At 41.7% G+C, this 22458-nt stretch overlaps 1 protein-coding gene across 1 annotated transcript in view; it reads left to right on the top strand.

Annotated features, from left to right (window-relative positions):
* The window catches only part of fbxl17 (F-box and leucine-rich repeat protein 17), a 762124-nt gene that overhangs the window by 596252 nt on the left and 143414 nt on the right, over positions 1-22458 (top strand). The gene's annotated exons all lie outside the window — the stretch shown is intronic.

Raw genomic sequence — 22458 nt, 5'->3', positions numbered from 1 at the left:
CTGAACAGGAGTGCACCAGGGGATGTCTATGCAAAAAATTCCAATCTACTTTCAAGGCCATTTGAGGCTTACGGTTTAGCAGTGCAGCATTCGGCCCACAGAGACACCACAGTTGAATCAGTTGAAGCATGAAAGGTTGAGCCAGAGAGAGAAAACAATGAATTGTTTGAACATTACTTCTGTGAGAGTTTACTGATCCAAGGCTGCCTAAAACCACAGCTAGAATATTCATCTGCTTTATTGTCACAGAGAGGGGTCAAAGCACTAATGAAATGTTTCAGCACATCTTGACCTTGCTTTATTCCAGTACTGCTAGAAAAGCTGTATTTGACTGCATCACATTGTTTTCCCAGTAAGTGAACAGCGTTCATTGAATTACCTTGACTTGATGAAGTTTTGATTTTCTGTGTTGAAAGTTGGAGCATCAAGGGCCGTGTTCATCTTCGAAAGGCTCAAGACTCCAGTATTACAACATTACTCTTACTTATTTACTGGTAAAAAATTATGCTAATCTTTGTGATTGTACTTAGATTTGTTTGCTCATAAATAAAGAACATAAATGTGGTGACAACAGACAGTTGATGAAAAAAATCACCTCCAGTCTGTGTGTCATGGTGGTGTTGTCACATGTTCCAATACAAATAACAACATGAGGAGGGGAATCCTAACTCATTGCTCCTTGAGAATCTTTTGATTTAATATTGATTCATATTTCTGTGAGTCACAAACAAACAAAAAACAGAGGACTACATAGAGACCACAAAGTACATTGTGTCACATCTGAACTACAACAAAACTTAAAATTGTTATTTTTGAGACACCAACACACAAGTTTAATGTGTTGTCGCAAGGGTCAGCAAAAGCAGACTACCCATTACTGAGAATGTCACGTTACATCACTAATTTACGCTTAGTTGCATTTTGAGAGGGTGCCACCATTATAGGAGGCATATTGTGTTTAAGATGTTCTGCTATGGTGATTACAGTGCTATGGCTGGGTTTTTTGTTGTTTGTTTTTGGCCAATATCTTTGGATTTTTAACATTGAAAAAACAGATGGAGAAAATGAATTCTATGAGCAGAAATTAATTTCAAATACCTAGCCACAGTATTTAGAGAAACTATTGGACATCAGCAATATCTGTTCATGATTTGGTAGTCCAGGAGTTGATTAAAGCTCTCAATGCCCCACCCCTACCTAAAAACACTGATATTTAAAAGTACCTTTTTTTTTACTCTGTGGATATACTTACTTTATAAACTATGAATGAATTGATGCTCATGAACTTTTCAGTTGCTTGGGTGCAAGATCTGCACATTGACAAACCGGAAAACAACAATAGCAAAGTTGTATTCACAAAGGTAAGGCAGCACTCCTGTTTTGGGCTCATTATCAAACCCCCCAAATATATATATATATATATATATATATATATATAAATATATATATATATATATATATATATATATATATAGTGCATCTGGAAAATATTCACAGCACTTCACTTTTTCCACATTTTGTTATATTTCAGCCTTATTCCAAAATGGAGTGAATTCATTTTTTTCCCCTCATACTTCTACTCACAACACTTCATAATGACAACAACAAAAACTTGTTTTTTTGCAAATTTACACACACACACACACACCCACACATATGAACTAAAATTATTATTGATGCACCTTTGGAGGCAATTACAGCCTCAAGTCTTCTTGAATATGATGCCACAAGCTTGGCACACTTATCTTTGGGCAATTTTGACCATTCCTCTTTGCAGTGCATCAAGCTTTATTAGGTTGGATGGGGAGCGTCGGTGCACAGCCATTTTCAGATCTCTCCAGAGATGCTCAAGAGGATTCAGGTCTGGGCTCTGGCTGGGCCACTCAGGGACATTCACAGAGTTGTCCTGAAGCCACTCCTTTGATATCTTGGCTGTGTGCTTAGGGTCATTGGCCTGCTGAAAGATGAACCGTCACCTCAGTCTGAGGTCAAGAGCGCTCTGGCGCACGTTTTCATCCAGGATGTTTCTGTATATTGCTGTATTCATCTTTTCATCATCCTGACTAGTCGCTGAAAAAATCCCCACATGTTGCTGCCACCACCATGCTTCACTGTAGGGATGGTGCCTGATTTCCTCTGAACATGATGCCTGGCATTCACGCCAACAAATTCAGTCTTTGTCTCTTCAGAGCCTGGAATTTTTTCTCATGGTCTGAGAGTCCTTTAGGTGGCTTTTGGCAAACTCCAGGTGGGCTGCCACGTGCCTTTTATTAAGGGATGATGTCTATCTGGCCACTCTACCATACAGGCCTGAGTCGTGAATTGCTGCAGAGATGGATGTTCTTCTGGAAGGTTTTCCTCTCATGTGATTTCTTAGTTTTTTTCTAATAAATTTGCAAAAACCTCAAAAAAACTTTTATTCACATTCTCATTATGGGGTATTGTGTATAGACTTTTGAGGGGGGAAAAATAATTTCATCTATTTTGGAATGAGGCTGTGATATAAAATGTTTAAAAAGTGCAGCACTGTGAGTACTTTATGGATGCACTGTACATATGTATGTGTGTGTGTGTGTGTGTGTGTGTGTGTGTGTGTGTGTGTGTGTGTGTATATATATATATATATTTGTGTGTGTATAAATGGATAGATAGGTAGATACACATAGTACTTTAGACTTTTCATTAAGGTTTTGTGAAATAACAAAATCTACAATCAGGTTCCTAAATATATAGACAATGACAAAATGAGAAAAAGAAATTATTGGGAATTGAAAGAACTTACCAAAGTGAAAATTCAGATAACACACTCCTTGCTGTTGTTGTCCGGCGTCTTCTCATTACCTCTACTACCTGCTTCGTTTCATGCTTATCCTCTTCAGAAAGGAGAATGACCTGATTCTCTGATTCCTCCTTGAGTGATCATGTGATTTTTGGAGTCACAAAAGAAAGTCAAGCCAAGCTTCAAACTCATGAGCCCAAAGAAAGCCTGGTCTTTTTAATATGGTACCTAGTCAAAATTATGTAAATTACATGAGCTGGGATGATTCATTTATCTCACGATATCATACATATCATGATACTTGGGTGTTGATTTGATATATATCACAATACTTTTGCAGTGCAATTCTACATGTATTACAGTTTTCAGTATATTGTGGTTTTTGTTTGCTTTATGTAACACGAGACAAAAGGAAAAGTTTAATTATGCCCTTCTACTCTACAAGCTATTTGTAATAAAACATATTTACAAAAAACAGTACATATCAGATTTTTGCTCGTGCATTGTTAACCATAGACCTCGCTTATGAGAAAGGAAAAAAGAGTTTATTAGGAATGGGCAGTCAATCAATCAATCAACATTTATTTATAAAGCGCTTTACAGCACCAAATGGTGTCCAAATTGCTTAACACTAAAAATGCAGATTCACAAAAATAAAACACACATACAATAAATTTAAAACAGCACATAAAAACAGAACATGTCACCTCCCCACTAGGTGTTAAAAGCCAGTTTAAATAAATAAGTCTTTAACTTAGATTTCAAAAGTACTAGGTCGGGAATAGTGCATAAATTGAGAGGTAGCTTGTTCCACAGTGTGGGGCCAGCTACCGCAAAAGCGCAATCACCCCAGAATTTATTTCTTGACCTCGGAACATCTAAATAATGCTGACCAGATGCCCGTAATGTCCTTCTGTAAGTGTGCAAAGTTAAAATTTCAGACAAGTAGGGAGGTGCAAGGCCATAAATAGCTTAAGTTGATGAGGAGAGGTCACCAGTCATAATCGAAAAGCTCCTTTTTCAACAGTATTAAAAACCTCCTTCACCACCTTAGCTGGAACAACATCTAAAGGACAACTTGCAGGTTTTATGTGTTTCACAACTTCACCAAGGGATGCGAAAGAAATGGGCTTAAACTGCTCGAGCACAGCAGAATGTGCACGAGTGACAGACAATTCAACTTTGCCTCCTTTACAGCCTTCTGATATTCAGTTAGACTGTCCCTCAGAATACCCAGAGACACCTGTAGTTTGTCCTTTTTCCACCTTCGCTCTGCCTGTCTGCAGCATTGCCTGAGGGCACGGGTCGTGGCATTTAACCAGGGATCAGATTTTGATTTCCTGGATTTGTAGCGCCTCGGAGCAACAGAGTCCAAAATTACTGTGCTTGTGGAATGGAAAGAAGAGAGGATGTTTTATGGGAGTAATGGAGAAACCAGTCCATTCATGGCATAAAACTGAGAGTCCATGAAGGCAGCAGCAAATTCCCCCGCCGTCGATGAAGTGACCAAATGGCGGGGAGAGGCAGGAACAAGTAGCTTGCCAGCAGGTGGAGGAGCAGTAAATTCAAAGATAACAGGAAAGTGATCTGAAATAGCAATGTCTTACATGTCCTTAAGTGAAACTGAGAGCCCATAAGAAATGACCAGGTCCAAAGTGTGTCCAAGATTATGTGTTGGTCCATCCACAACTTGTGTTAGACCAAAAGAGTTCAGGAGGCTTTTAAAATCATCAGCCAGCTGATTTCACGGACAACAAACATGAATATTAAAATCACCACAGACCAAAGGTTTGTCATATTTTGGGATAAAATCTGCCAAAAACTTAAAAAAGTCCTAAATAAAATCCTTATTAAATTTTGGTGGACGTTAAACAACAGCACAGAGCACAAGGCAGGCAAACTCCACCACAAACAGCTCAAGTTCAAATGTAGAGTAGTCATTAGGAGATAATAATCAGCATTTCAAGTTCTCTTTGAAAACAGTGGCCACACCACAGCCTCGACCTGATGCTTGAGGGGAGCTGAAAAATGAACAGCCGGAGGGGAGGAGCTCAGACAAGGTGCTATTTTCACCTGGTTTCAGCCAGGTCTTCGTTAACAGGAGAAAGTCCAGAGCATGAGTGGAGAAAAAGTCATTCAAAATGAAAGTCTTACTTGTCAGTGATCTGGTGTTAATGAGTGCCACATGGACTGAGCTCACGTCGGTCTGCTGGAAAACACGACTGAGCGGGCGAAGGTTCTCCTGCACACAGCCCCGTCTGCAGGTCCTCACAGGATGGCGATGCGGAAGTGGAAACCCGGCATCCTGGACAGCCGGCCGGAGCCACCAATAACTAAATGCCAGTGAACGGCGCATGTCGTAGCAGTTATATGGTTTCTAGAGTCCGGCCAAAAAATGCCCAGGAACGTGTCTGCAGGAAGAAGCCATGTACACTCTCAGCCATACGCGGACTCCTCCTCTTTTCCCGCGGCACAGACGTCCAGGCAAAACACCAAGCAGCTCGCGCAGAAAGTCAGTTACAGACGCTAAGACAGGTGGCGGCGTCGACCCTGGCCGTCCACCAGAGCCAAGGACAGCAAGGTTCTCCAGAGAAGCATGAACGCAGATGAGAGTCTGGTGATCATACACCAGGAGCATTGACACATTCTGTATGACAAGTTGCAAAAACAGAACAAAAAACAACAAACTGAGTGAGTGACAATGGCAAGGCACACACAACGGCGCAATCTTCAATGGAAGATGGTGCAAGTGTCATGATGGCTTAAGGCCCTTCTCCCCGATCGCTAAGTGTCTGCTTATTTGTATATCACCATGCCTGCCATGATGCTTCATGTTCGGTACTTTTTTCTGTGCTCAAACTGAAAATTGGGCATCGTGTTGCATGTCTGTGATGCAGCGGGTTACTTTGAGTAGAGCAGCCGGCCGAGACTATCTGGAGGGGAGATTCTTTTGTAGATGAGAGTTTGTAGTTTCGGGAAGTGGTGAAAGAGACATACTCTGCATGATATGTTAATGTGAACATGCCCGCATACACATATACGAGGTCTGTCCAAAAAGTAACGGACCTTTTTATTTTTTTCAAAAACTATATGGATTTGAATCACATGTGATTGCATCAGCCAAGCTTGAACCTTCGTGCGCATGCGTGAGTTTTTTCACGCCTGTCGGTTGTGTCATTCGCCTGTGGGCAGGCTTTGAGTGAGCACTGGTCCAGCCCCCTCGTCAGATTTTTATTGTCTGGGAAATAGCTGAGAGACTGCCGCTTTGCTCCATGAAATTTTTTTCAGAAACTGTTAGAGACAGCCAGTTGGAAACCATTCGAAAGATTCAGATGGCTTCCGGTGAAGATTCTGTCGGCGTCACACGGATTAAGGAGTGTTAAAACCTTTTTAAAGACGGCCCACAGCGGCGGAGGGTGCGCGTCGCACCGAGCGGCCATCGACAGGCTGGAACGACCAGATCATTTCCAGACTGAAGGCTGTGTTGATCCGGGACATCGTGTGACTACCACAGAAATGGCAAGATAGCTGGACATAGCACTTTTGCGGCACATTCCACTGTTACAGGAGATTTTGTAATGAAAGACATGCGGAGGATTTCGTGCGTCGGCACGGAGCTGCTCATGGGGCGCAAAAAAAAAAAAAAAACACCTCCATGTTGGAAACCATTCGGAAGATTCAGACGGCTTTCTATGGCTTTTCAGTCGAGTGAGAATCCGAGAAATTGTGTAACAGCTGGACATGCCACAACATGTCCTGTGAGACTTCCTTTCTTAGCTGTGATTGTGAATGTGTATTATCTGCTTTGTTTCTAAAGATGTCTGTGAGACCCTGGGGTCCACTGTTTTTTGTTGTTTTGTTTGTTTTTTTCTTTTTCAATTATTTGTGTGTGTGTGTGTGTGTGTGTGTGTGTGTGTGTGTGTGTGTGTGTGTGTGTGTGTGTGTGTGTGTGTGTGTGTGTGTGTGTGTGTGTGTGTGTGTCTATGGCCGTACCACGGGTGCTAAACAAAGAAGGCCTATTAGAATGCAGCATAACATGTCTTCATTGTTGCGCAAGAGGCATTGTGACATCCCGCTGAATAAATGTGTTTTGAGGTATTACAAAGTTCTTAGATTCTGGTTCATATCATCGAGGCAAACATACAATCATAGTGTTCCTTTCCTTTACCATCATATATAGTCAGACACAAAGCATTATCCTGAAGTGCAACAAAACCAGCTGCATTGTGCAGTGTCAGATAATATTGAAAGTGCATTGTTTGTGTCTGAAAAAATTTGTAGTTTTCAGTATCTGTGCCTGTTATCTTCACTGGTCTGTCAATTATAATGTAGCTCTATGTGGATAGTGTGCTCATAGCATGATGCTGCCACCACCATGCTTCACTGTTGGGATGGTGCCTGGTTTCCTCTAAACATGATGCCTGGTATTCATGCCAAAGAGTTTAATCTTTGTCTCATCAGACCAGAGAATTTTCTTTTTCAAGGTCTAATAGTCCTTCAGGTGCCTTTTGGCAAACTCCAGGTGGGCTGTACAGGCCTGATTGGTGGATTGCTGCAGAGATGGTTGTCCTTCTGGAAGGTTCTCCTCTTTCCACAGAGGAATGCTGGAGCTCTGACAGTGACCATCGGGTTCTTGGTCACTTTACTGACTAAAGGTACCTTGACAGTTGCACAAATATGATCCCCGCAGTGGCATGCAATCTGGCGTGCCAGAAAGTAAACTCGTTATAAACTGTTGCAAACTGTGCATGAGCTATGCGCAGCTGCATGCAAGTGCGCAAGGAAAATTTTGGAATGATCAAAATCTCTGGCATGCATTAATTTTGTGAACGAGACGTGAACATTGCGCAATCTCGTCAAAACACTGTCACTGCGAGTCAGTGCTTCTCACTGCCACAGCACAGAACATCTGAATGATTATGAAAGATGTTTCATCCACAATAAGCATAATTTTACAGATACATTATCAAACTCATAAGAAGGAATGACAATGCAGCTGTTTTGCGAAACCATTACAACATAAATATTATAAATAATGACCTTTGAGATGATTCCAAATGCATTTTCTGCCACACGGCGCGCACAAGTTCAGTTCAGTTTCAGTTTATTGCCCTTTGCAGTAGAAAAACCACAATGGAATTAAAAAATTGCGAGCAGATCTCAGTGCACATCAAACACACAAACACAAGCCATTCATTCAACATGTACAGCATGAATAAACCCCCAAGCCACATAAAAATCTCAAAAGAAGGTATTCAAAGTCAATAAATAGTAGTTTAAAATATCAAAAACTTAAGTGCCCGTGCAGATCCAAAGTGCTTTACTATAGTGCATTCACATCCTGTGGGAAAAAACTCCTGCTATGGCGGGATGTTGTGCTTTTAATGGCACAATACCTTCTGCCAGAGGGAAGCAGGTCAAAAAAGTCACTGGCCGGATGATGAGATGGGTCATTAATGATCAATAATACCCGAGAAAGAAGTCTTTTTTTATAAATGTCCTCCAGATCGGGCAGCTCCACACCTGCAATCCTGCTGGCCGAGCTGACAACTTTGTGCAGTGCTCGTTTTTCTTTGTTTGTGGCGTTACCAAACCACACTGTGACGGCTCCTGTGAGGACACTCTCAATAGCACAACGATAAAAGTGTCAGAATTTGTTTGTTTGGGGTGAAAGCCTTCAACTTGCGTAAAAAGAACAAGCGCTGATGGGATTTTTTAACAATAGCAATAGTGTTTGAGTTCTAGCTTAAATTATTTGAAAGAGGCACAGCCAAACGTTTGTAGTTTTCTACCCTTTACACCTCAACATTATTGATACGGATACGGATAGGCTTATGAGAGCTGTGTCCAAAATCAACGATAAGCTCACAAGTTTTTAAGGTATTCAATTTCAAGTTGTTTTGTTCACTCCACAGAACTATTTTTTCCACCTCTGATCTATAATGCGAGTTGTCATTGGCATGAATGAGACCGATTATAGTTGTGTCATCTGCATACTTAATAATCAGATTGTTGGGATTAGAAGCAACACAATTATAGGTGTACAAGGTATACAGTAATGGGCTTAGTATACATCCTTGTGGAGAACCAGTGTTTACAATAAGTTCATCAGAGACACAGTCATTAACCTTACCCTTTGAGGCCTGCCAGACAAAAAGTTCAAAATCCATTTGCACATGGCATCACAAAGGCCAAGATTTTTCAGTTTTACAATGAGTCTTGCTGGAACCAAGGAATTGAATGCTGAGCTATAGTCCAGAAAGAGCATTCTTGCATGAGACTGCCTTTTGTCCAAATGCTTGTATACAGAGTTCAGGGCAAAGGCAATGGCGTCCTCCACGCTCCTGTTTTGTCTATAAGCAAACTGAATTGGGTCAACGGCCACCGGAATCTGGTCTTTAATGTAGTTCAACACCAAGGGCTCAAAACACTTTATTAAAACTGAAGTTAGAGCCACTGGTCGGTAGTCATTAAGATAAGACACTGGTGACTTCTTTGGCACTGGGATAATGGTTGACCTTTTGAAGGCAAGTGGAACAGTGCAGCGCCTCAGTGACAAGTTGAATAAATCCGTTAGAGCTGGGGCAAGTTGTTCTGAGCAGAGTATAAGGACGCAAGGGGGGATTCCATCCGGCCCACTAGCCTTCCTCACATTTGTCCTTTTGAGGGACCTTTGGACATCCTCCTGATGAAGAATAAGATAGTTCTCATCTGTGAATTCTGGAAATGAAAATGTCAGTTTCAAAACGGCAATAAAACTGGTTCAACACATTAGGTAGAGAGAGTTCAAAATCACTAATGGTCTCTCTCCTGGGTTTAGATGAGGTGACCTTGTTTAGACCCTCCCACATACGTTTTGGGTCGTTCTCTTTAAAAAAATTTTTCCTAATTTTATGTCCATAAGAACATTTAGCTACCTTTATAGAGTGCTCCACTGCATATCGGGCCCGCTTATATGCAGCAGCATCACCTGAATTAAAAGCCACTGAGCGCTGTTTCAGTTTCATTTTAACATCCAAATTAAACCATGGATTTTGACTAGGGTGACGCTTAACTACTTTCTTTGGCACACAACAGTCAATGCAAAATTGAATGTATCCAGTTAGAGTAACACAATATTCATCTAGATTCTCTGACTTAAAAACAGTCCAATCCGTGGCATCAAAACAGCCTTTGAGTTTCATTTCACTGTCCTCATTCCAGCACTGCATGATATGTGTTTATGGCTTAATTTGTTTGCTCCTCTGCATGTATGTAGGGAGAAGAAAAATAGAGGAGTGATCGGATTTACCAAAAGCCGGTCTTAAACTAGACCTGAAAGTGGACTTCACATTACTATAGCAGTGGTCTAAAATGCATGCGCCTCTGGTCGGTTGTTTTACGTGCTGGTAGTAGTTGGGACGCACAGACTTCAAGTTACATCTGTTAAAGTCTCCTGCTACTATTATCACAGCATCAGGATGAGAGTTCTCATACGTGTACAAAATATTACATAAGTCTCCAAGGGCCGCCATAGAGTCCACCACCGGATGGATGTAAACGGCGCAAAGAAACATCACCGTAAACTCCCGGGGGAGATAGAAAGGATGGCACTTCACCACAGCACACTCCAAGTTAGCATTACAAGTTCTGTTAACAACAGTATTATCCGTACACCACCGCTTATTAATGAGAAAACACACACCTCCTCCTTTGGACTTCCCTGTTTGTTCCCTCACTCGGTCTAAGCAGTGAACAGAGAATCCCGGTGGTTGGAAGGCAGAATCGGGTACGTTGCTATGGAGCCAGGTCTCCGTCAAACAAAACACAGCGCAATCCCGGGCCTTGCGCTGGGTATGGATGCGGCTTAGCAAGTCGTCGGCCTTGTTTGACAGAGACTGTACGTTAGCCAAATACAGTGATGGCAGAGGGATTCTTGAAGAATGGCGACGGAGCTTAACAAGCAGCCCTCCTCGTTTCTCCCGATGTCTACGCCTCCTACGTACCGAAATATCCCCGATGTGTAATCCAGGTGTAGGTGGAGCGCCGCGGTGTCTCCTCCCGGATCTTTCACCTTGTTTTCGGTCATAGCTCCATTCATGGCCGGGCGATTCCTGGCTTCGTGTGGGGCAGATGTTGAAATCTACACACCTTAGTTCACACAAACGCCTGAGAGTACACGAGAGTCGTCCCGAATCCCCAGGAGTGCTTCACGATCATATTTAAATGTGGCAAGTGTTTCAAAAATGCACACAAACAACACAATACACAGTGCACACAGCAGAGCTCCTGCAGAGGCACCTTGTCTCGGCACCATCTTGACCCTTCAAATTTGTGCAAGTGTCAAGATGGCTTAAGGCCCTTCTCCCCCGATCACTCAGTTGAGATGTATGGCCAGCTCTAGGAAGAGTCCTGGTGGATCTGAACTTCTTTCATTTATGGATGATGGAGGCCACTGCGCTCATTGAGACTTTCAAAGCAGTAGAAATGTTTCTGTACCCTTCCCCAGATTTGTGCCTTGAGACAATCCTGTTTCAGAGGTCTACAGACAATTCCTTTGACTTCATACTTGGTTTGTGCTCTGACATGCACTGTCAAGAATAGAATAGAATAGAGTAGAATAGAGCCTTTATTGTTATTGTACATATACACTTACATACAATGAATTGTGTCCTCTGCATTTAACCCATCCTAATTACAGTTCGACACAATACAACCACTAGGAGCAGTGGGCAACCACAGTCTGGCACCCAAGAACCAACTCCAGATGGAGAGATGCTCCCTTGGTCAGGGGCAGAGAGTGGAACAGACCCAAAATAAGCATGTTTTAGATTGTGGGAGGAAACCGGAGCACCCGGCGGAAACCCATGCACACAGGGAGAACATGCAAACTCCACACAGAAAAGGGGTAAGCAGTCCCATGACCTTCTTGCTGTGAGACACTACGCCACTAAGCCACCGTGGTGCGGGACCTTATATGTAGACAGGTGTGTGCCTTTCCGAATCATATCCAAGCTACTGAATTTGCCCCAGGTGAACTCCTAATAAGCTGTAGAAACATCTCAGGGATGATCAGTGGAAACAGGATACACCTGAACTCAATTTTGAGCTTTGTGGCAAAGGCTCTGTATACTTATGTATACGTGATTTCTTAGGGTTTTTTGGGGGGAGTATCAAAAAATCTCAAAAAATAAAGTTTTTTTCACATTGTCATTATGGGGTATTGTGTGTAGAATTTTAATAATTTTCAGTATCTGTGACTGTTATTTTCACTGGTCTGTTAATTATAACATAGCTCTATGTAGAACACATGCATTATTGGCTATGGTGGACAGGTTGGAGTGTGACTGATTGAGTGTGTGAACAATCAATCAATTCCAGAGAAACCCATACAGATAATGGAATGGAAAAGGTGTGTTCAAAGCGCAAATAAAAAAAGAAAAAATTATAAGTATGTAGTAGCAAAAAAGAGATTATGTATAAAAACAGAGAATAGTATGTTCAAAACAGCCTACCACTGTGGTGTCCTCCACATACTTAATGAAGGTGTTGCTGGTGTGGATAGGGGTGCAGTCAGAGGTGTAGAGGGTGAAGAGTAGTGGGCTCAGCACGCAGCCTTGAGGGGAACTGGTGCTGAGTCTGAGAGCTGTGGATATGTGGGGGCCAACCCTGACTCTCTGTGAGCGATCTGACAGAAAATCCTTAATCCAAACATGTGGAATGAGGTAGGCCAAGGTTCAGCAATTTCCGAGGATGGTGTTGAATGCTGAACTATGGTCCATGAAGAGAAGACGGATGTAGTTACCGTTGTTCCAAGCGGGTCAGGGTGGTGTGGAGGGCAGCATTCACAGCATCCTCTGTTGACCTGTTGGCCTTGTATGCAAAATGGTATGGGTCTGAAGTGGGTGTTGCCATGATGTGACTTCTAACCAGTTTTTCAAAACACTTCATCACCACCAGTGTGAGTGCAACAGGCCAGTAGTCATTGAAGCTGGTTATGGGCGATTTCTTGGGTAGAGGGACTACGTGGAGGTCTTCAGGCACGACAGGACAGCAAACTGTGTGAGGGACAGGTTGAAGATTTTGGTGAAAATCCCAGCACAGTCTTTCACCACACTCCCAATATGAGCATCAATAAAACACAATTAGGGGAAATAGAATTTAAAGTAAAGTACTTGATATAATGGGCCATATGCATTGATTGTCAAGCACTCAAAATAAATCAGTCTTTTGCTGTTATACCTCCTTTCTTTCCTTTAGTGTGTGTGTTTAATATTTTTGCTCCTTCTTGCCTCATTATTCACACACCATTGTCCATTGCTGAGTGCTAGTGGAAAAAAGGCCATTAAGTTACTGACTGTGAGGCTTGTGTGTGTGTGTGTGTGTGTGTGTGTGTGTGTGTGTGTGTGTGTGTGTGTGTGTGTGTGTGTGTGTGTGTGTGTGTGTGTGTGTGTGTGTGTGTGTGTGTGTGTGTGTGTGTGTGTGTGTGTGTGTGTGTGTGTGTGTGTGGTTGAATACGAGAGGGAAAGTGACAGGTAGACAGATTGGTGCCCATTCGGAAACATGACATTCTAATCTGTGTACATGTTAATTAAAAGACTTTATGTTGCTTGCGGCCAGAGAAATTGGAAGCTTAATGAATGGAAAGTATGTCATATGCATGCCTGGGGAAGTATGTGTGCGCGTGCACGTGTGTGTGTGTGTGCGTGTGTGCGCGTATGCACTCACAATAATTTCCAGCTGCAGTTTAGAATTGGAATTTTGTTGTAGCTCAAACCTTCATAGTTTGCAATGTTACTGAACAAAGCTAGACTCAGAATACGTAATATAGAGTAACACTTCAACTAGACAACATATAATCTTTGAATGGACAATATTTTTTACACAGATGGTGAATTTGTTACATTTATCTGTTTCTACCAGACACACCAGTCATGATAAAGACTATAAACTAGTAATTTCGCTTTGAGTTGATTCAGAAACAAAGATTTTTGGTACAACAATTTATACAGACCTTTAGGGCAGAATTTTACAAAATGTTCTAAAGAACACATCCATAAAAATGCTGTTGTTTGCATACAGTCAAGAAGAATACAACCCCAAATCAGAAAAGTTTGTGATGGTATGGAAAATGCTAATAAAACCCCTCCAGCAATGAGCTACATTTCCTTAAGGCACCTTTACACTTGGACAAATTTTATCCCTGCAGTGTCACGCAGTTTTGTGTGGCAATGAGTAAACTCGTTGTAAACTGTGCGTGAACTGTGTGCGGTGCGTGCCAGTGTGCAAGCAAAATTTAGAAATGTTCTAAATTCCTGGCATGCATAAATTTCGTGCCCCACGTGTGAACTAGTTGTGAACATTGTGCAACCTATTTGCAAACACTGCGTGTCACTGTGTGTTATTGCGTGGAGGGCATCTGAAGCTGAAAGTAGATTATGAAGAGATGTTACATCTATAATATACATAACTTTACAGAGACATTTTCTATCTACTCATGAGAATGAATGAAAATGCAACTTTTTTACCAATCCATTACAGTATATACTTTATGAAAAATTACCTTTGAGATAAGATTCCAAATGCGTTCTCCACCACACAACAAGTACAAGGCAATGTGCAGCTGTAGATTGTCAGCTATGTTCTCAGAGCAAATGTGTCTTCAGCTACAAAATGATATTGCACAGGCTTTATTTTATATAGCGTAAAGTCAAGTGGGACAAAGTGGGACGATTTGACATGCGGAATTGTGTGGCAGTGCGGGGATCAATTTCGTGCAAGTGTCGAGGTGCCTTTAGACTTCCATTTCATTGTCGACTGCGTGAACCTGAAGGTATTTCTTGTTTTGAGTGATAAACTTAATTTAATTTCTTAACACCCCCCCACAGAGAGAGAGAGAGAGAGAGAGAGAGAGAGAGAGAGAGAGAGAGAGAGAGACTGGATTGTAAACAATACTGTACGGCCCTATTTTTAGACTTATCAAAAGCTTTTGATACAGTTGATCATTCAGTTCACAAAATTGGCTTATCTGAGCAAACTGAATTGGTTTTCCAATTATTTGACAAAAAGAACTCAGTTTGTCCAGTCTGCCGGGCATTCCTCTTTACTTCTCCCTGTTCTAAAGGGAGTTCCCCAGGGTTCCATTCTGCTCTTTTGTATTTATATCATAACATTTGCGATAATGTAACTAATGTTGCTTATTATTTTTATGCTGATGATACGGTTCTATGCTCTTCCTCTACTTGTGTTGTTAAAACATTGTTCAAGCCCGTCTTACCCACTGGAGCTTGTTTTAAATGCAGACTAAACTAAATACATGATTTTTACAAATGGAAAAGGTCTCCCAGCCAACCTTCCTACTCTTTCCACTGCACAGGGGGTGGCAATTGAAAAGGTGAATGTTTTAAGTTCTTAGGTTTTATTTTAGATGAAAACCTGTCTTTTAAACAACACACTTTATAAAAAATGGTCACAACCACACTTTACTGCTTACCTTTATTTATTATTGTTTACCTGTATTTATTATTATTTATCGTGATAAAACATAATAATATTCTTTGTAGCACCTTTGGTCCTGGAGGAACGTTGTTTCGTTTCACTGTGTATATGGTTGAAATGACAATAAAACTACTTGAACTTGAACTTGAACATTGAAAGGTAGTCAGCAAAATAAAATTGACATTAGGGTTTTACTACAGAAATGAAATAAAAAAATCTTCATTAGAAGCAAAGCTGATGTGAAATACCACTGGAATATCAGTTCAGGTGATGATTTTATGAGGTAAATTGATCCTGCAGTCCTTGTTTTTGATTATATAATACATTACTGACCACTTGTTACCATCTCAAATCATAGGCATTAAGATCTGTTAGGTAATGGCAGCAATATAAATATCTCAAAATGAATATTTGTATACATTTCTCCAAAAGATTTCTAGAACAGCGATGGGATAGACCGATAATCGGCCCAGCTGATAATTGCCCGATTGTCGGCCAGCCGGTAATCGGCTCATTATCGGCCTAGTCGATAATCCACCTATACAGTGCATCTGGAAAGTATTCACGGCATTTCACTTATCCCACATTGTTACAGCCTTATTCCAAAATGGGTGAAATTTATTTTTTCCTCAAAATTCTGCACACAATACCCCATAATAACGTAAGAAAAGCTTTTATTATTATTTTTTTTAGATTTTTGCAAATTAATTAAAAACTAAGAAATCACATATATATTATTCAAAGTATTCACAGCCTTTACCATGAAGCTCAAAATTGAGCCTAGGTGCATCCTGTTTCCACTGATCATATTTGAGATGTTTCTACAGCTTAATTGGAGTCCATCTGAGGTAAATTCAGTTGATTGGACATGATTTAGAAAGGCACACACCTGTCTACATATAATGTCCCACAGTAGACAGTGTATGTCAGAGCACAAACCAAGCATGAAGTCAAAGGATTGTCTGTAGACCTCCGAGACAGGATTGACTTGAGACACAAATCTGTGGAAGGGTACAGAAACATTTCAGCTGCTTTGAAGGTCCCAATGAGCACAGTGGCCTCCATCACCCGTAAATGGAAGATCGGATCCACCATGACTTTTCCTAGAGCTGGCCGCCTGTCTAAACTGAGCGATCAGGAGATCAGGGAGGTGACCAAGAACCCTCTGTCAGAGCTCCAGCATTCCTCTGTTTAGGGAGGAGATCCTCCCAGAAGGACAACCATTTCTGCAGTAATCCAGCAATCAGGCCTGTATGGTAGAGTGGCCAGACGGAAGGGACTCTTTAGTAAATGGACTGTATTTATATAGCGCTTTACAATTATGCCTCACATTCAGCCCGATGTCAGGGTGCTGCCATACAAGGCGCTCACTACACACCGGGAGCAATAGTGGATTAAAGGCCTTGCCCAAGGGCCCTTAGTGGCGGGGATTTGAACCCATGATCTTCTGGACTCAGGCCCAACACCTTAACCACTAGACCATCACCTCCCCTTTTTAGTAAAAGCAACATGGCAGCTCACCTGAAGTTTGCCAAAAGGCACCTGAAGGACTCTTAGACCATGAGAAACAAAATTCTCTGGTCTGTTGAGACAAAGATTGAACTCTTTGATGTGAATGCCATTCGTCATGTTTGGAGGAAACCAGGCACCATCACTATAGTGAAGCATGGTGGTGGCAGCATCATGCTGTGGAGGATGTTTTTCAGCAGTAGGAACTGGGGGAATAGTCAGGATGTAGAGAAAGATGAAAGCAGCAATGTAGAGACATCCTGGATGAAAACTGGATGAAGCTGGTAACCTCAGACTGGAGTGACGGTTCATCTTTTAGCAGGACAATGACACTAATCACACTGCCAAGATATTAAAGACAACTCAAAGACAAGATATCAGGACAACTCTGTGAATGTGCTTGAGTGGCCCAGTCAGAGCCCAGACTTGAATCCAATTAAACATTTCTGGAGAAATCTGAAAATGACTGCACCGATGCTCCCCATCCAACCTGATGGCGCTTGTGAGATGCTGCAAAGAGGAAAAGGCAAAACTACCCAAAGACAGGTGTGCAAAGCTCGTAGCATCGTATTCAAGACTTGAGGCTGTAATTGCTACCAAAGGTGCATCAACAAATTATTGAGCAAAGGGTGTAAATACTCATTTACATGTGATTTTTTTAATGAATTTGCAGAAATAAAAAAACAAAAAACAAACAAAAAAAAAACTTTTCATGTTGTCGTTAAGGGGTGTTCTGAGTAGAATTTTGAGGGGAAAAATGAATTCACTCAATTTTGAAATCATGCTCTAACATAACAAAATGTGCAAAAGTGAACCGCTGTGAATATTTATATTCACAGATATATTGTACAAATGATGAATGTTTATGAGTTCAATGGTACGAATATTTCATGAGGTGAAAGCTGGAACATACCATTCAATGAGGTGAAGCCAAGTTGAATGGTATGTTTCAGCTTTCACCAAATTAAATATTCGTACCATTGAAAGAATGTAAAAACATTCATTATTTGTTTTATATAATGGCTAAAATAGATCATTGTCATTTGATATTTTATTAATTTATAAACAACAGAAAAGGGACTTACATTTTAGTGTTCCACTGTGACGTGTAGTCCAGTGATGCTGTGCACTGACTTCGGACTTCCATTAAAAAAAAAGACTTTGTGTAGTTCCTCAGTTCAGCCAAAAATCAGCGTTTCATGTTAGCAACTTTTCATGCATCCAGACGGCTTACAGGGGAGTGGATTTTGTGTGTGTGTGTGTGTGTGTGTGTGTGTGTGTGTGTGTGTGTGTGTGTGTGTGTGTGTGTGTGTGTGTGTGTGCGCGCATGTGTGTTTGTGGCATGCACGAGCACGTGTGCAAGTGCGCGCACGAGGACGTGCACACATGTGTATGCGTGATCGTGTGCACGTGAGAGTGCAATGGTTCCAAACGTATGGAACCAAATTTGCACTCTAAATGGAACCAAGCCGCACTCTGAATGCAATGCAACACAAATGGGATGAATTAATCCATGTCATGTGACATACAAGCAGCAATCAAATGACAAGAATCCACTCAGCCGTTATATAATGTATATCGACTGGTAAATTACAGCCGCATCTTCTGGCTTAGCTCCTTCTTCACTAAGACGGTCCGGTACAGTGTCTGTAAAACATCAGACGCCACCCCAATCCATCTGTTCATGTTACGCTCCAACTTACCCCAACTCATGAAAGAACACGGGATACTTAAACTTGTCCACCTGGGGCAATAACTCTCCCCTGGCCCAGAGAGGGCAATCCACCTTTTTCTGAAAGACGACCATGTTCTCAGATTTGGAGGCGTTGAATCTCATCCCAATCACGTCACACTTGGCCTCAAACCTGCTCAGTGCATATCGGCGGTTACTGCTTGATGAAGCCAACAGAGCCACATCATCCGCAAAATATCATCCGCAGTAACATAACATAAATTCTCTTTCAAATAAAGGTGCAGCATTGAAAATGTTATTGAAACTATTGTTGTCCTTCCGGCATTTCCCGTTTTCCTTCTGGGTCGCCACAGCTGATACAGCCAGATCTGCATTGGTATTTGGCACAGGTTATAGACCGAATGCCTTTCCTGATGCAACACACACAGCCGCTGGTGTTCCTAAGAGGTCTCCCATCCAAGTACTAACCAGATCCCGCACTGCGTAGCTTCTGCGTTCTTACGGGATGAGGCTACACAGAGCATATCGGCTGCAAAATGTTTCTGAAGTAAAAGTAGAAAAGTATTAGCATCACAATGTGCTTAAAATATCAAAAGTAAAAGGTTCGAGAGGTTCTATTTCTATAGTAGTGTAAAGAAGAAGAAGAGTTGGAGCATGAATGAAGTGGTCTAAAAATACCATGATCCAAATTTTTGGTGTTATAGCCCGGCATTACTTCAGTCCCAATGCAAATGTTCAAAAGGTGTGTGTGTGTGTGTGTGTGTGTGTGTGGTGTGTGTGTGTGTGTGTGTGTGTGTGTGTGTGTGTGTGTGTGTGTGTGTGTGTGTGTGTGTGTGTGTGTGTGGACATACTCCAAGAGAAAGGAGTCACCGTCTGTACTTGGAGCATATGGTGTGTATTTAATACCTTTTCTGAATGTTACCACAGCCCATTCATAAGTATAACAGGACAGGTGAAAGTGAGTAAAAACAAAACCAAATGCTGACTTATTTCTGATACTGAGCCATGTCTTACGTCACTATTCAAAGCACCTTATAAAAGGAAATGAGGTGAAGAAAAACAAATGTATGGTATTATTAATATTGACACCAAATGTGAATTCAGTACAAATATTACTACATTTCTCCGTTTGTCTAAGCTTTTTTGTATCGCTTTCTTTGAAGTTTATCGTCAGACCACTGTGTTGTTATTGCAATTAATTTATGTATTTCATTTTAATTTTATTTTTTTTTTAAATCGTTTTGCTTGAGTTTTTCATTTCACTGTTCTCTTTTGATTGTTGTTTTTATTTAAATGACTGTCTTATTGTGTTGGTTTTGTTTTAAATCACTATTCAACTTTTTTTTTTAAAAGTACCATTTTAGGACAATTTCCCTTTTGTAATTTCAATTTCAGTTTACTTTAATTTATATAGCGCCAAATCACAACAGAGTCACCTCACTTACTAACCCCCAGAGCAGCAGTTGTAAGGAAAAACTCCCTCTGAGGAAGAAACCTCAAGCAGACCAGACTGAAAGGGGTGATCCTCTGCTTGGGCCCTGGTACAGACACAAATTACAGAACAATTCACAAAACGAATATACAGGAAATGCTGTTGGTGCACAGGACAGGAGGGTCTCCATCACAACTACCACACCCATCTCTGGATGGAGCTGCACCTTAGACAGAGAGAAAAAAAACAGAATCAGGCATCAGAAAGACAAGAAATACAGTATAATTTGTCAGCATTAAACAACAAGAAAAACAGGAAATACTAAGTTTATCGCTGGCCACTAGCCCTAAGCTTCACTAAAAGACCCAGAATTTAGGTAACGTTGAGGCTGCAGCCTGCTTCGTTTCCTAATAAAATGAATTAAAATAGTAAAAACCGTAGAACTATACTATGGCAGGATGCTAGCCATACGAAAGGGAAAATAACTGCGTCTTAAGTCTGGACTTGAAAGTCTCCACAGAATCTGACTGTTTTATTGACGCAGGGATATCATTCCACAGACCAGGCGCATGATAAGAGAAAGCTCTGTGACCCGCAGGCTTCTTAGGCACCCTAAGCACACAAAGTAGTCCTGCGCCCTGAGAACGCAAAGCCCTGGCCGGTACATAAGGTTTAATTAGGTCAGCTAGGTAGGGAGGTGACAGTCCGTGAACAATTTTATAGACTAGTAGCAGAACCTTAAAATCTGATCTCACAGGGACGGGATGCCAAAACGGGTGTAAGGTGGTCGAACTTTCTGCTTTGTGTCAAAAGTCTGGCTGCAGCATTTTGAACCAATTGGAGAGCCCTAATGCTGGACTGCAGTAAACCAGAAAATAGAACATTGCAGTCGTCCAATCTGGAAAAGATAAACGCATAGATCAGGGTCTCAGCATCAGCCATAGACAGGATGGGATGAATCTTTGCTGTATTTCGCAGGTGGAAGAAAGCAGTCCTCATAATATTTCTAATGTGGAGATCAAAGGACACATGTAGGATCAAAAATTACTCCAAGGTTCTTCACTTTGTCAGTGTGATGTATGACACACGAGCCTAGGCTAAGTGTTAACTAGTCAAATTGATGGGTATTAAGTTTGCAAAGCATATCCCTCTATGATTGTTAGGGACACGTCTGCGGAAGCAGGCCACAGTCTCAACTTGTTGAATTTCCCTCCCTGGCAGATAAACTGCACTATCACCATAGTGGATTTTCTGCACTAATTTCCCCGCTAAGCTAATGGATTCCACACCCACATTTGTCATAAGCCTTGCAGGGTCTCTAATCACCTGCTCCGTGGCCTGCTGTGAAGTCCTAATGTTACCCTCCCTGTAGAGCTCTATCTATGTTTGCAGACAAGATGGCGGCTCCTTCCCCAGTAGGGTGGAGGCCGTCTGGCATCAGCAAGCCACGGCGGCCCCAGAATGAAGGCCAGTTATCAATAAAGCTAAAGCTTTGCTGTCTACAAAATTACACCAGCTACCTATTTAATGATGTCAGCCTACTGAATGCCTCATCAGTACCTCGGGAGGGGAGGGGACCAGAGACCAACACATCTTTCTGGCAAGTGCTTCATCCTGACATCATTGGTGCTGACGTGAATAACTATGTGACTATATCACATGTCATGTTCCTTAGTCTGTCTTCCCTTCTGCAGCAGCAGCACCCTAAGATAAGATGCGATGTCGGGAGCTCTGGCCCCAGGAATACATTTAACATCAGCCGGCGTCTGTAACCTGACTTTGCGGGTGATAGAATCCCCTATTACTAAAGTCCGGCGTTTCGGCCTGGAGACAGGAGTGGAAGTCACTCGTGGGCTCAGAGAATTCACATCAGGTAAATCCAAGGAGGAGAACCGATTCACAGTTCGCTGTGGCTAGTGTGATCGGGGTACCACAACTGGGCACCAAGCCCTACAGGGCTTCCTCTGCCTAGCCACAGTCTGAAAGTCGTCCTCCACAGCCGGTGTTTCTAATGGCTGATGCTAATGGGCACGCTAGCCAGCCCAAGACTAACCTCATCCGGAGTGCCCATAACATCTAACGCCACTGAGCTAAGAAGCTGTTCTAACTTACGAACACGGCTCTCTAAGAGAGCCACCCTATCTTCCAACATCATGCAGGATTTACGGAGTGTGTAGTGTACTTTGTGCACTAGGAAATTCAAGAGTATAGCCAAGCAAGCATGAGCTAACCAATAATGAATAAGCTAACCACTCCTAAGGCTCACATATGATTCCCACAGATGAAAATAAATAAATTAAAATTCACAGCAGTTACACTGAAAAAGTAGCAGATGTATTAGACTTGAAGAAACAGAAAAAAAAAACCTCCTGTAAGTAAACCACTCCTAAGATTAACACGAGAGTAAAGTACTAAGCTAAAATTCACAAGTTACACTAAAAAACTAACAGAAGTATTAAAGAAACGGGGGGTCAAACTCCCTAGAAGTTTTACACAGGTTAAAAAAAAAAAAGAAACATCTATAAAAGTAACAGCGGGTGGGGGTGGGGGGGTCGACCTAGCTTGCAA

This window comes from Thalassophryne amazonica, chromosome 5, assembly GCF_902500255.1.
Source record: "Thalassophryne amazonica chromosome 5, fThaAma1.1, whole genome shotgun sequence".
Lineage (NCBI taxonomy): Eukaryota > Metazoa > Chordata > Actinopteri > Batrachoidiformes > Batrachoididae > Thalassophryne > Thalassophryne amazonica.
This window is presented reverse-complemented; position numbering and strand designations above follow the sequence as displayed.